The sequence below is a fragment of the Podarcis melisellensis genome (assembly GCF_964234715.1).
Source record: "Podarcis melisellensis genome assembly, chromosome: 11".
NCBI classification, from domain to species: domain Eukaryota; kingdom Metazoa; phylum Chordata; class Lepidosauria; order Squamata; family Lacertidae; genus Podarcis; species Podarcis melisellensis.
Window position 1 is genome coordinate 35,244,020 of NC_138543.1, and position 16,010 is coordinate 35,260,029.

The 16,010-nt window shown below is 49.0% G+C and overlaps 1 long non-coding RNA gene across 1 annotated transcript in view; it reads right to left on the minus strand.

Annotated features, from left to right (window-relative positions):
• Positions 1-15,676, minus strand: part of LOC309380437 — a 21,124-nt gene extending 5,448 nt beyond the window's left edge. The window contains exons 1-4 of the long non-coding RNA XR_014172935.1: positions 15,643-15,676; positions 11,292-11,506; positions 10,081-10,233; positions 9,544-9,609 (exon numbers count right to left, since the gene is read on the minus strand). This is a non-coding gene — a long non-coding RNA (uncharacterized lncRNA). The remainder of the gene's footprint in view (positions 1-9,543; positions 9,610-10,080; positions 10,234-11,291; positions 11,507-15,642) is intronic.
• Between the last annotated feature and the right edge of the window lie 334 nt (positions 15,677-16,010).

The window sequence follows — 16,010 nt, forward strand, 5'->3', positions numbered from 1 at the left end:
AGTCTTAATTGGGTCCTGGGAATGCCTTGTTCTAGCATACAATTATTTTCAGATAAGCATCATAAGCAGTGCAGGTTGGGATTCTATAGAAGAGGTTAAAAACTCTCCCCCTACCCCAATTATATAGTTGTCCCAGATAATTCTAAGCCCAGATAACATATATTCTCTCCTTGAAGCTGATAAAATATCAGGAGCCCTCTCCACAGCAATATGGAGCAGGCCTGTCAGTGTGGCTACCCCTGTTTTGTGGAACAGCTAGCATCCCTGTTGAGTTACTATTTCATGTCTTCCAACATGCTGAGTCCCAAAACTGGGGCACATGTTTTCCTGTCTGTGCTCCTGCGCAGGTCAGGTGACCCAAGCAAGATCACGGAGCCCAAAAGACACACTTTTGGGGCGGGCTGTGCTCACAGCACACAAAAACTCACATTTTGGGGCACCGCCTGAGATTGCAGACCTGAGAAAAGAGCTTTTTTTGGGTGAGAACACAGTTCAAAATATCTTGAGATTGAAGTGACACAAATGGCCACTGTGCTCTCAGAGGAAAAAACGGGATGCCCCATTTTTTGTGGGACACTTGCGGGGTGTGCTATTTTCAGGAAGCAATTGTAAGCATTTTTGTCTCGGACTTTTCCAGCTGTGAGAAAATATATATAGGTCTCTAACTTGAGTGTATATATCTTTAAACTGACCTTTAGATGTCTTTATTATTGTAAATTGCCTTGAAGATGAAATGAAAGGCAATTAACAAATTATATAAAGATGAAGAATAGGTCTGAGGACAACAGGGACAGGTGACTTGTCTCCCCCCCCCCGATGTTTTTGGACTGCAGATCCCATGCTTGACCACTGGCATGCTAGCTAGTCGTCCCTGCAATTACATTTTGAATTCCTATCAGTCCTTTAGTCCCTATATGTGCTTCAAACTCATGCACCCTTCTGAGTATACACACATAGAATTGCGCAGTGAATCTTACAAACACACTCTACATTTCCAGGCCTTTGCAATGAGAAAGATGACCCCTTCATGGGTTCAAATCTGCAAAATGCTGTGCTCTCTTCAGAGGCAAAACTAGGCTTTATTTCACCCGGGTAAAAGACCCAGTTTGGTACCGCCCCCATGTGCATTTGCATACATACACACATAGGCTGGGAGCCTCAATAATGCCCCTCTGGAGGCTTCACCTGGGGCAAAAAACCTGGCTCTTCTCCCCCGCCCCTGTAGCTGCAGCTCTGGCTCCTGTTTGGTTGAGGACATCACTTGCTGCAACAAGCACTCAACAAGATTCTGTAGGAATCATCTGGGAGTTCTCACCTTGCTCTATTAGGAATTGCTCTGTTCTCCAAGAGATTTCCTACTGCTATTAAAACAGCAACATAATTTGATGGAACTGTTCAAGGTCTAACATCCACTGCCTATAAATAACATGTTTTCAACCTTGTTTACTGCAAGAACCAAAAGTGAACCATTTACAAAGACTCCTCTTTCTGGGGAGTCATGCGCCTTAAATTTGGTGTGTATGCAGCCTTAGCCCCAGTAAAGCTGGAAACTAACTCCTCCTTCAGAAACTGGGAAAGTCTTTGGTGACCCAAATTTGCTTGGGTTAAATGTCTGAAGGGGTGGAAATTGTAGCTTTCCCACAATGGCAGCATTTAACTCCCACCGAAGTTGCATGACGCAAGCCGCTCAGCCCCCTCATATGCAAATAGGGTCTTCATAACATAAATCTCTATTTCCTGCTTATCATTGTCACACACTAAAAGTAAACTGTTTGTGTCCATACCTTTTCATAGTGCCTAGGATTTCTTCAGCTGCTCTCAACTCCACCTGTACATAGTACGTCAGCTTTGCCATATCCAGTAATAAAGGCAACTAAAAATATCTACCCAGTCACTTCCACATTCAATATTTCAATATGGGTACATTTACAGCATGGATGGTTAAACTTTGGCTCTCCAGATGTTTCTGGACTACAACTCCCATCATTCCTAATCACTGGTCATGGTTGCTGGGGCTGATGGGTACTGGAATCCACAACATCTCATGGCCCACATGTTAGCCAGCCCTGATCTACAGCCAAGGGAGCAAATTACATTTGCTAGACCATCTCCCATCAGTCCCAGCCAGCATGACCAATAGTCAGAGATGATGGGTGTTGTAGATCAATAGTTTACCCCTGGTCTATACACAGAGGTGGTTATGTGTGTTCCTAGTTTGCAAGAGAGTGTCTTTTATGTGCTCCAGCATAGCAAACGAGACTGTAGCATTAAAAACAAAATGTGAGAGGTGGCATATGTAGTATTAGCTATATAAACACCAGGGACAAAAGGTGGTGCTAGCTGAGGAGGAAGGGAAGGGGAAATATGTAAGTTCAATGTATTCTTATACCATTTTAAAATTCACAGAGAATCTTGGGAACTGTAGTTAGTTAAGGTGTTGAGACCTAAGGTGTTGAGGTCTGTGAGGTCAGCACCCCTAAATACCGTATTTTTTGCTCTATAAGACTCACTTTTTCCCTCCTAAAAAGTAAGGGGAAATGTCTGTGCGTCTTATGGAGCGAATGCAGGCTGCGCAGCTATCCCAGAAGCCAGAACAGCAAGAGGGATCGCTGCTTTCACTGTGCAGCGATCCCTCTTGCTGTTCTGGTGTGCTGGTCCCAGGGGGGATGAGGTATTATTACCGTAGGCCAAGATCAACAGGGAGCCGGGCAGGTCAGCAGGAACGGAGGTAGAGCAGAAGCAGGAGTCCAGGTGGGGAAGCAGGAACACTGGTAAGGCAGAAGCAGGAATCCAGGCGGGGAAGCAGGAACACTGGTAAGGCAGAAGCAGGAATCCAGGCGGGGAAGCAGGAACACTGGTAAGGCAGAAGCAGGAATCCAGGCGAGGAATAGGCACACTGGGAGTGCCAAACAAGGACTGGGTAAAGCAGATACTTCACAACGACGTTGCTCCCGCAACCTGAGACCGGGCTGCCTGACCTTTATCTTCTTCTAAGGCCGGGGGCGGTCCCGGCCCCCAGAAGCCCCGCCTCTCTTGGCCTTAAGGCGAGCACTCCTCCTGGGAGACACCAGTTCCCTTCGCCTCTCTGCCCTAAGCCTCTGCAGATCAGGAGAGGCCGAAGGGTTACTGGGTCCTGGAGGAGGCTCACCTGTAGCCACTGAGTCTTCCAGCACCTCTGGGGCCTGAATGATTTCACCTGGTGCCTGCTCTTGAGTTTCCTCAGCAACTAGGCCTTGCCCCAGTTCAGCCGGCCCTGGAGGCGGGGACTCCTGTGCCGGCTGGGGTTCCTCCGGATCGCTCCCAGACTCGGAATCCCAGGCCATCACACCATCCCCCCTCCCAGGCCCCCCCCTCACTTGAGGGCCCGGACCCGGCTTGCTGGGGTACGCTGCATGAAACTCCCGGATGCAGGCAGGTGCGTGGACGTTGACCGCTGGTTCCCAGGAGCGGTCCTCTGGCCCATACCCCTTCCAGTCAATGAGATACTGCAGCCTTCCCCTGCGGTATCGGGAGTCCAGAATGCGTTCCACCTCGTACTCTGGCTCTCCCTGCACCAAAACTGGCTGCGGTCGGGGACGGTCTGGGTGGAACTCGTCGGGTGGGGCCACCGGACTCAGAAGGGACCTGTGGAATACCGGGTGAACCTTCAGGTTTGCTGGCAACTGGAGACGGAATGCCGCAGGCGAGACCTGGTCCACAATAGGGAACGGGCCGGTGAACCGGGCGTCCAGCTTCCGCGAAGGTCGAGAAGGGTGGAGGTGGCGAGTGGAAAGCCATACCAAGTCACCGACGTGAAGTTCCGGCCCCACCTGGCGGTGGCGGTCGGCCTGGACCTTGTACGCCTCCTTGGCCTGGCGCAGCTGCTCCATCAACAGCTGTTGCTGGGACTGGAGCTCCTGAAGCCACTCTGTCACCGCAGGGACCGCAGATGCCGGCAGCACATCCGGAAACAACCGTGGGTGAAGGCCATAACTGGCTTGGAACGGGGTCTGCTGGGTGGACGCATTCACCGCGTTGTTATAAGCGAACTCCGCCAATGCTAGGTGGTCGACCCAGTCGTCCTGCTGGTAGCTGCAGTAACACCGGAGGTACTGTTCCAGTACCGCGTTCGCCCGTTCTGTCTGGCCATCAGTCTGTGGGTGGTAAGCAGATGAGAGACAGACCTCTGTTCCGAGGGCCTGGTGCAAAGCACGCCAAAACCGGGACGTGAACTGAACGCCGCGGTCGGATACTACACGCTCAGGTAGGCCATGCAGGCGGAAGACATGCTGAAGGTACAGCTGCGCGGTTTCCTTAGCTGAGGGTATGGATGGGCAGGGGGCACAGTGCACCATCTTCGTGAAGTGGTCGGAGAAAACTAGAAGGCAGGTGCAGCCACGAGACGGGGGTAACTCCATTACAAAGTCTAGAGAAACTGTGTGCCAAGGACGTGGTGGAACCGGCAACGGCTGAAGAAGGCCGGGGGGTCGCCCGGTAGGCCCCTTGGCCCGCCTGCAGACGTCACAACCAGCGACGTAGCGAGCCACGTCAGCCTTCAAGCGGGGCCACCAAAACTCACGGCTTACCAGATGGGTGGTCCGATACCGCCCAAAGTGCCCCGCCGCTGGAGCGTCATGGGTCATCCGGAGAACCTCAGCCCGCAGCGGCCCTGGTGGGATGTACAGGCGCCCGTGGTGCAGCAGAAGACCCTGATGCGAAACCAGCCCTGGATACTGAGGGCATGATCCTTCGGCCAGTTCCCGGAGTCGTTCCTGGGCCCAAGCGTCGACCCGTTGCTGTTCCCGCACCCGAGCCTGCAGTGGCTCAACCTCCTGGGTGGCCAGGAATGCAGCTGGTGGTAGGATCGTGGTGGGTGCTGCTTGCTGAACCGTGTCTGCGTTGTCTTCAGGTTTCCGGGACAGGGCATCCGCCTTCTGGTTTTGGGAGCTAGGGATGTAGCGGATCCAGAACTGGAACCGGGAAAAGAACAACGCCCACCGGATCTGCCTTTGGTTCAGCTTGCGGGTGGTCTGGAGGTATTCCAGGTTCCGGTGGTCGGTTCTCACCTCCACCGGGTGTCTTGCTCCTTCAAGATGGTGGCGCCAAACCTCAAAGGCCACCTTGATGGCCAACAGTTCCCGCTCCCACACGGTATAGTTACGCTCCGCTGGAAGGAGCTGGCGGGAATAGAAGGCGCAGGGTAAGAGTGGCGCTTCCGGTTCGTGCTGCTGAGACAAGACGGCACCGAGAGCCGTACTGGAGGCGTCAGTCTCTACCACAAAGGGTCGAGAAGGATCCGGATGCTGCAAGATTGGCGCTCTCTGGAAACAGGCCTTCAACCCTTGAAATGCCTCCTCCGCCTCCTTGTCCCAGGAAAACGGCGTCTTGGGGCGCAGAAGCCGGGTCAACGGGGTGGTGCGGTGAGCATAATCCGCAATGAAGGTCCGGTAATAGTTGGCGAACCCCAGGAAACGCTGTAGGTCCTTGCGGTTCCGAGGTGCCGCCCATTCTCGAACCGCTGCCACCTTCCCAGGATCCATCTGCACCCCACCTGGTGAGAGTCGATGACCCAGGAAGTCCACTGACTGCTGATGGAACTCGCACTTGCTGAGCTTTGCATACAGACGATGCTCGCGCAAGCGCTGCAGCACGGTCCGGACATGGCCCTCGTGGCACGCCGGGTCACGAGAGTAAACCAGAATGTCATCCAAGTACACCACCACGTACTTGTCTAGCAAGTCCTGAAATACATGGTTGATGTACCGTTGAAACACAGCAGGCGCGTTGCACAAACCAAAGGGCATAACCAGGTATTCAAACTGTCCGTACCGGGTCCCGAATGCTGTCTTCCACTCATCCCCGGCGCGGATCCGAATCAAATTGTAGGCTCCCCGGAGGTCTAGCTTGGTGAACACCTGCGCCCCTTGCACCCGCTCCAGTAACTCCGAAATAAGGGGCAAGGGGTACCGGTCCGGGATGGTAATCTTGTTCAGGGCCCGGTAGTCATGGCAAAGGCGGAGCTCCCCACATTTCTTTTTAACAAAGAGCACTGGCGCAGCAGTGGGCGAGGTAGAAGGTCTAATGAACCCTCGCTCCAGGTTCTTGCGCAAGAAGTCCTGCAAAGCCTCGCGCTCTGGCTCTGTTAACGAGTATAAGCGACTCACCGGTAGAGGCGCTCCGGGCTGGAGGTCTATGCCGCAGTCAAAGGACCGATGCGGCGGCAGCTGGTCTGCCCCCCGTTCCTCGAACACGTCGTGATAGTCCCGGTACTCCGCGGGGAGTGTTGCAGCAGCCTCCTCAGTGGGCGCAGCTGCTAGCATCTCAGTCTCAGCAGACGAACTGGGGTCTGGGAAGTGTACAGTCCGTTTGACCCAATCAATCTGCACATTGTGATCCTCTAGCCAGTCCATCCCAAGCACCAGGGGGAACCGGGGCATGGAGGCAATATCCAGAGTTCGCATCTCACGGTGCTGCTGGAGGCACAGGACCAGGGGCTGGGTCTCTCGAGTGACGGCGCCCGAACGCAGTGGCCGTCCGTCGATTGCCTCCACCTGTACCGGTTCTGGCTTGTTCCGAAGTGGCACCCGATGCTGGGCAGCAAAAGCAGCGTCCATATAAGAGCGGGTTGCCCCTGAATCCACCAGGGCATGGGTAAGAATCCATGGCCCTCCTGGAGGGTATAGATGTACCGGAACCATAAGGTGTTGTAATTCGATTGGTGCGGTCCCATTCTGTGCTGTTTGGGACCCCAGGGAGCCAGGGCCATCAGCTACTGGGGTTGGCGGTTTCTCAGGACAGGATCGTGCATAGTGTCCGCTTCCGCCACAATAGAGACATAGATTCCCCTCCCGACGCCGCGACTTCTCTGCGGGGGAGAGGCGTGGCCGCACTGCCCCAAGCTGCATGGGTTCCTCCAATGACTCAGCTGGGCCTGTGGGGCTGCTGGTGGACCCCGGGGCCGAGAACTGGAGGTGCCGGCGGCCCCGAGCCTGACGCCGGTCCTCTAGCCGATCGTCTATCTGTAGACTCCGCTGAATAAGAGCGTCTAGCGTGGTGGGGCGTTCCATTGTGGCCAGCTGGTCCAGTATCTCATCTGAAAGCCCCTCGAGATACTGGTCCCGAAGAGCAGAGTCGTTCCAGGTCAAGTCCTGTGCCAGCAGCCGGAATTCTGTGGTGTATGGGGCCACCTTGGACTTGCCCTGTCTCAACCGCCGAATCGCCCGGTTGGCTTGACTCCCCTTCAAAGGGTTGCCGAACGCGGCCTCCAACAGATTGCAAAACCCCCCGTAGTCTGCCAGCAAGGGGGAGTCCTGCCTGAGCAGCGGCAACGCCCACTTGGCCGCCTGGTCCTTTAACAAACTAATCAAAAAATGCACCTTGGTGCGGTCGTCGGGGAAGTTCCGGGCGCGCCCCTGAATATACAGCTTGGCCTGGGCAAGGAACATGGGAAAGCTGGCCGGAGCCCCATCAAACTTCTCAGGCAAGGCCACTGGGTACTTGCCAGAAGCCGGGGCGTCGGCCCCAGGAGCCGGTAGGGCGTCCAAACGCTGCTGTAGTGCCGCAACCACGTTACTGAGCTGCTGCACGGTGTGCGTCAAGGCCTGGTTCTCCTGGGCTATTGCCAACAATGTAGCCGCTTGGTCAGCCATGGCCTCTGAATCTTCCCGAACGCACCCCAACAAAGAGGGAGTGCGGGTGTGGCGGGAGCAAACTGTGCTGGTCCCAGGGGGGATGAGGTATTATTACCGTAGGCCAAGATCAACAGGGAGCCGGGCAGGTCAGCAGGAACGGAGGTAGAGCAGAAGCAGGAGTCCAGGTGGGGAAGCAGGAACACTGGTAAGGCAGAAGCAGGAATCCAGGCGGGGAAGCAGGAACACTGGTAAGGCAGAAGCAGGAATCCAGGCGGGGAAGCAGGAACACTGGTAAGGCAGAAGCAGGAATCCAGGCGAGGAATAGGCACACTGGGAGTGCCAAACAAGGACTGGGTAAAGCAGATACTTCACAACGACGTTGCTCCCGCAACCTGAGACCGGGCTGCCTGACCTTTATCTTCTTCTAAGGCCGGGGGCGGTCCCGGCCCCCAGAAGCCCCGCCTCTCTTGGCCTTAAGGCGAGCACTCCTCCTGGGAGACACCAGTTCCCTTCGCCTCTCTGCCCTAAGCCTCTGCAGATCAGGAGAGGCCGAAGGGTTACTGGGTCCTGGAGGAGGCTCACCTGTAGCCACTGAGTCTTCCAGCACCTCTGGGGCCTGAATGATTTCACCTGGTGCCTGCTCTTGAGTTTCCTCAGCAACTAGGCCTTGCCCCAGTTCAGCCGGCCCTGGAGGCGGGGACTCCTGTGCCGGCTGGGGTTCCTCCGGATCGCTCCCAGACTCGGAATCCCAGGCCATCACATCTGGCTTCTAAGATTCAGAATATTCTTTTTCTTGTTTTCCTCCTCCAAAAACTAGGTGTGTCTTGTGGTCTGGTGCGTCTTATAGAGCAAAAAATACAGTATCTACAGTTCCAAGTTTCTCCATGACCATTAAAGTGGCATAAGAGTGCTTTAAATCAATGGTGTGGGTGTGACCTAGTTTTCAGGTTCAGCCCAACATAGGATCTCTGCATTATAGTGTTAAACTGAAGAGTAACTGGAGTAACCATCAACAAGACACAGATAATCTTCCAAAAAGAAACAGAGAGCAGGTTCACATGTAACACTATGCCAAACCATGGCTTGGCATATAATCCCAACCCAGGCTCCTGTTTTGACTCCTCCAGACAAAGCATGGGCTCTTACAGTTTGTGTTTTGCTTGGTGGGAAACAAACCATGAGTCTGGGTCCAGGTCACACACTAAGCCAAACCATGGCTGAAAACAATGGGATCAAGACTAGCAGGCGGGGCCCAGAATATAGTGCTAATGGGAAAAAATTGAAAGATGAAGATGCATGGAAGATGAACATTGTACACAAGTGCCCAGGCAGTTAACAGTTGTTTCAGACAACTTTACCATAAGGGAAAATATATATAGGTGCTTGCTGTAGAATTATAATGCCTGAATCATTCAGTGATAAAGAAACACTTTGGAAATAGACATGACAGTGAATGACACTGTGCATTTTTATACTATTGTGTACTTATGACATACTTTCATTAGATAAGCAGTAAGGTTATTCATAGAATGTGCATTAAAAATTAACCATTTACTACTCAGCCTGCAGGGTGCACATCTTGATGAATCTGCCAATCTAGAAGTTCGAAAGCATACAAGTGCAAGTAAACAGGTACCGCTCCAGCGGAGAGGTATATGGTGTTTCTGTGTGCTCTGGCACTCATCATAGTGTCCTATTGCACCAGAAGCGGTTTAGTCATGCTGGCCACATGACCTGGAAAGCTGTCTGTGGACAAACGCCGGGTCCCTCATCCTGAAAAGCGAGATGAGCACAGCATCCCATAGTTGTCTTTGACTGAATTTAACCATTCAAGGGTCCTTTACCTTTTACCTTTATGAATGCATGCTCCTGCTGGAAAAACATGTGCTAGCTATTGTAAATGTCGAGAGTAGTGTAGATTTAGGAGACTTACCATCACATATGTAGTTCATTTCTTGCTAACACAGTTACACCTGTAGCATTTATTAAGAGATTATACCTGCATGAGTACAGTGGGGTAGAGAAGTGAAGTTCAGAGACAGAGCAAAACACCAAAATTCTGTTTTGTTTTGGTTTGTTTCAACATCTCCAATAGAGGTGGATTGCAAATGGACTGATTCTGCATAAAGGCATTTCTAGACATGAGCTTGATGTTGCAAATGTGGTGTTAAGATACCACAAACAGATTGTTGACAACAAGTTTATTCATTCAACTTATCGTATTTTACCCTGCAAAGGGAAAATCCATATTAAATTGAGAAAAAGTACAGGCTGTGATTTTGATGCCGGCAATGTTGTGTGGATGCTGCAAAATGTGAGCATGCATGGGGAAATATCTATCCCACATTAAATATACTACCTCCATATTCAACCTTATAAAAGTGCTAATATGTCCTGGAAAAGTCAAGTTTATGGTTGGTATCATCCACTGGCTGCCCCTGGGCCAAAATCATCCCCCTCATTTGCTAACCTGATTGAGCTATTCTCTGATTCTTGTTCAAAATGTAGGTCCCATAAAATGAGGTGCTGGCCATACGGTGTGTTTCTTAGGTTGGGAGTTTTGCAAGGTCCTCATGAGCTTGTTGAAGTATGAGTCACCATGCTGACTTGACTCATGCCATATCTGGGAATAATAGAAGAAAGGAACACACTACGAATATTTTTATCATCAATTACAGCTTGAGGCCCTTTCTGCAAAAAGCTAATTTATCAGGGGATGCAGATTGATTATAGGGTGTGTGTGTTTTAGTGAGTTGCCACTTTATAAGGATACAACCTTTTGTCCCAATGATATAACTGTTTGTTTGTTTAAAAAACTTATTGTTCAAAATCACTTTTATGGAGGGTCATGGGATAGGCTGTATTTGATCTGCTCATTCTACAAATTTCAGTATACAGTTGGAATCATATGTGAATGCCTCCCCACATAAATAAACCCATTTGCGTATTTGGCCAGGGAGCAGGAAGGGCAGCTTGAATTTTTCTGTCCTCTGATGTCAGGGACCATGCTGAGGAGGACTGCACTGAGGAGGAATGGTGGGAGTCTTCCCCTGCTCCTGATCCAGATCCTGAATCCCCCCAAGAGCAGGAAGACAGTATAGATTTGGAACAGCAGAGGGACATAGTTCAGAAGGCAGAAGCTGGGAAATACTGGATGAGGAACAGCTAGGAGAAGAAACACTAGAAGAAAGAGGGTTAACAAATTCACAGTCTCTGGACAGCATTCATCCCCCCCTTCTCCAAAGTCACGGAGAGTTCAGAAAGTGGCAGAACAGAAGCACAGAGGGTACAAGCTCAGATTAATATAAGACATAGAAGTGACATAGATGTATAGGGACAGAAGAGGGTGGAATCCTTAATTGGGAGCACCACCATTCTAGGAGATGTGTTCTTTGTTCTCTTGTTGTGATTATTAAAGTTTCTAACTGGTAAGAAGACTCCTTTTCCTTTGTTCTGCTTATCTACTGCCATGGGGGAGGATTGGAAGCTGATTCCCTGAAGCCTGACATCTGAGTAATCCACTACCAGCATCTGGAAAGAGCTGTGCTATGTGCTTTTTCTGAACAGGTAGCTGGGACCACTCTTCAGCTCTCTGGTGTCAATACTAGGAATAACAATGGTCTGTGCCATGGTGGGTGTTCATGAGGATGAATGAAAGAAATATATTATCTTTATACAAACCTATACAGCTGAGAGCAATTTTGTGTGTTATGTGCAGGTACAGAAAGCGGAACCTGGGCAGGTTCTTCCTGCATGGTGAGGTCATGCTCAAAGCCACTCTCTGTATCTTTTTCAGTCTCTTAATGCCATAATTTAAAAGTGGTTGCATAAATCTGTGTCCTTCGGCTTCTGCTCTTTTCTCAAGTTGCCATACCATTAAGTATCCATAGCCACATCTGCAGGTAATAAAAGGGAAAAAAACCATTGAACATTCTCATTTCCACTTTCACTAGGCTTCGAGCAGCTTCAGAATAGGAAATCTTGTTTATATACTAGAGAAATAAAACAATAAATGAAACTAGCTGGAAAAGTAATGGAAAAGAATAAAATTACCAAGCTGTCTTCAGAGATGAATTGTAACCAAGTTAATTAAACTAGAATTTCTAGTTGACTCATATTTCCTGGTAAATTCTATGTTTAGTGTTTATTAAGGACCAACTGGAGGTGGCATATCAGCACTTATGACATTTATAGCCATTCAAAAATATGTTTTAAGTAGTAATCTCCTAATGCATTATCCCAGGACTGTGATTTAGGGTAAATTGTGCTAAGCTGCTTTAACAAGCACATTATGTAAAGAGCCTGGCTCTACAGTCAATAAATATGCCTCATCATGACCTTTACTACATGCATAAATGTATAATTTATTTGTATGCCAGCTTTCCATAGTTAAAACCATGCTCAATGTTGAATGGAAAAAATTGCATAATTACAAACATACACAAAAACCACAAAAAATTAAACATCAAAATGTACACAACCAAACTGAAACAATTTCAACATATATGATAAGATAAAAAATAAATGCCATAAGTCTCCAGTGATCTCAAGCAAAGGAAGGAATTCAGAACACAAAAACTCTCACCATGTAACAATGTTAGCTCAATTGGCTATTTATGCACTGGCTGCAAAAAAAAATCAGGAAAAATGAGGCAGATAAAATTGCCATAGGCTGATTTGGTAATACAGAGGTTTAAGCTCGTTGGTGTCTCTGTTATCTTCTTTTTCTTACCCTGGACATCAGTTTATATCATGGATGAATATTCTGTATTTTAATAATATTATTGCTCTGACCTAAATCATAGCATCCATTTACATGTGAAGAAACTGATGTGGTGCCGCTGTCTCGTGTGATAGTACCAAATAAGAATTTGAACAGGTGCTGAATGTATGAAGGTGCTTCTCAAGAGCTGTCATGCTCCTTCTAGGGTAGTTTGTCCATCTTTGGTCCCCACCCCAGTGGCGAAGCTGCATGCTCTGCTACCGGGGGTGGAGAGCAGGCGGGGGCGTGGCTGGCACACCCCAGGGACTGTGACGCGTGCCCTGGGGGGGCACGGCGCCTGGTGCGTTTGGGGTGCACGGTGCGTGTCCAGGGGGGCCGCCACGATGGCACCCTACTGGAATAGTGGTACCAGCGGCAGTCCGCTCCCTCTGCACCCCCGTTCCTCCACCAGTGCCCCACCCTACACTCAACTCTCACCTGTGACTCCCAGAAGCTGTCAGCATTCCAGGAACTGCTTCAACTGGCTGGCTAAACTAGGTGAAGGGAACTAATGGGTCTCAAACCCTTAGTGAGTTAGGGACTTTCCTAGCATGTAAAGACAGGCTCGCAGGGACGCGGGTGGCACTGTGGGTTAAAGCCTCAGCGCCTAGGGCTTGCCGATCGAAAGGTCGCGGTTCGAATCCCCGCGGCGGGGTGCGCTCCCGCTGCTCGGTCCCAGCGCCTGCCAACCTAGCAGTTCGAAAGCACCTCCGGGTGCAAGTAGATAAATAGGGACCGCTTTCTAGCGGGAAGGTAAACGGCGTTTCCGTGTGCAGCTCTGGCTCGCCAGAGCAGCGATGTCACGCTGGCCACGTGACCCGGAAGTGTCTTCAGACAGCGCTGGCCCCTGGCCTCTTGAGTGAGATGGGCACACAACCCCAGAGTCTGGCAAGACTGGCCCGTACGGGCAGGGGTACCTTTACCTTTACCTTAAAGACAGGCTCCAGCAAATTGAGTGGACAAGACCAATACTGGGTACAACGTTCAAGAAGGTAGTTTCTGCTCATGCTGTAGAGGCAGATGAGGGGCAGATGGGGTTCATGAACCTGGGGAAGTAGAAGGAATACTCTGGTCCTAAACCCCCTGGAGGCACACTCCATTGTCTCTCAAGACAGATGGATGCCAACAAATTGGAATAGAAGGCATTGCCATTCAAATAGGTTAATATTTGTATTACAGAATCTCTTTTGATACAGAATCTCTTTCTTTGATTTCCAGTTTACAATCCAGAGAACATGAATTGATTTCATTATTTATTTCTTAAACGGCAGCCTACAAAACAGTAACAATGTATGAACAACATTCTTAAAACACAATCCAGAATACCAAAAAACACACACCTAGCGATGCATATTGAAACATTTAAAACAGCAGTCCAAAGCCATAAAGGCACAACAATCAAAGCCTATATAACTGCTGCAACTCCTGATCTTCCCCAGGTCCTTTTTTTTCAATTCTCTTTCACATGGTGGGGTCTCATTTGCTACTGCATGTAGGGAAAGAGGGAGTATGAAAGGCTCAAGGGAGCAGCAGGTAGAAGCAGCTGCTGCAGCTACTTCATCTCTGATCTGAGTGGTACTTTTAAAGGTAAACATATGATCGTTGAACTGCAACATTTTGTTCATTAAAGAACTAATACACACATTTCCAAAATAAAGGAGAATTCTTGCTGGTCTGTTTTATAGGAATTCTAAGGTCTCAAATATATACATATATATCTCGTATGTTCATAAATTTACAAGGCAAACACAATCATAAGTATATAAACCATGTGTCTGAAATAGTAGAGGAGAGCAATCCTGAAACCATTTTGAGTCTCCCAAACTGACCTCAAATTATTTCTCTGCAAGGAGGAAGGAAATGGGGAAACCTCTCCATTGTCTTTTGCTTACCTGTCTTAAGGGTGTATTTGTGTATGAAAAGGGTGAGCCTGTGATCTGGATTCAGGAACTAAGTATTTAGCATCTCAAAAGGAATGCCCAGGCTGCCCAGGTAAAGCAATCAAGTGACCAATATCAGTATCCTGCCAGACAGGATTTCTGTTGTAGACTCCCCACCCCCCACCCCCAGTGATGTATTTCTGCTGTAGCCTGCCTCCTTCTGTGATGTATGTATGATGTTTTGGGGGGTGGTCTTGAACCACAGGGTGAGCAATTTCAAAAGTCTATATAAGGGCTTGCACAACGTTGTTCTGGGTCCCTCCTGCCTCCTGCATGTGGTTGTGAGCACCCTGTTGCAACAGTTAATAAAGATCAGGCTTACGAGCTGCCTTGCTTCTCAATATTCTCTGGTTGGCCTCTGTTATTTTCTCCTTCCGATAGGGAACCTACTTAAGGACTCTATTCGGGCTCTTGGATACCCCATAAGGAAAAAGAAGCAGGTTTTTTTTTCCTTATAACATCTGAAATTAATTCTGCCTAAAGAATTAATAGCCTTAGCAAGGCAACAATGTGTGCCTTGGAAAGACCACCACTACTATCAACAGTACACCATCACCACCTTCTGGATGCTATGGGAAATACTGACATCCCAGAAGAACAAAAAGATACATTGTACCTTCACAGGATATTCAGTAATTGGACAATTACAAACTGGTTGTTTTTTATCAAAAAAATTAGCTGTGCTGTTTTTATGATACAGTGGTACCTTGGGTTACATATGCTTCAGGTTACATACTCCGCTAACTCAGAAATAGTACCTCGGGTTAAGAACTTTGCTTCAGGATGAGAACAGAAATCGTGCTCCGGCGGTGTGGCAGCGGCAGGAGCCCCATTAGCTAAAGTGGTGCTTCAAGTTAAGAACAGTTTCAGATTACGAACGGACCTCCGGAACGAATTAAGTACTTAACCTGAGGTACCACTGTATATACCTTCTGGTTATTTTTATTTATATATCTTGCTTTTAAATGTGAAGTACAAATTTATCTGTGTGAAAGTGTGTGCACAAATGTGTACCTGTGTGTGAAAGTGCATGCACACACAAGTAAAAAAGAAAAGCATACACAAATGATATCCAACAAGAATCACAATATCACCAAGTGAATGTCAGTAAAGTACATAAGAAACTATTAAAATGCATTAGAATCACAATGTGTATCAAAATGCACTAAATAAATTGGAAAATTCTACAGTACTTGAGTAATCATGTCAGCAATGTGGAGTGTGAATAAAAAAGTGTGTTGATGATTGGGGTCTCTTTTAAATCATTTTTTTGCAGCCCACTACTGGCTAGCTGGGGTTAGCCACCATTTTAACTACTCACAACACTCACAAAGCACTTTTAGCACTCCTCAGAGCACCACCGCTGCTGCCCCTATCATGCAAGCCAAACCAATGGTGGAAGGGTGCTTTAGAGGGCATTTTGACTCAGAGCTTTTCAAATGTGGATCCTTCCCCCGCTCTCAAGTGAGGGAAAGCCTATGCACCCAACCAAATCACCTGCAATATGCCAAAAAAAAAATGCCTCATCCTTGTTACAACTCCGCCCTCCAGCAAAAAAAAAAAAAAGCAACTCTGTTCAATACGGTGCGTTCCAATGCGTTACTGGAAGTTCAGGTCCGCGCGTCCCTCTAACACAGTTCTTAAATCTATGTCTCCCGCTCCTCCTCCCCCCCCCGCTCTATTGGCGTCACTTCCTGT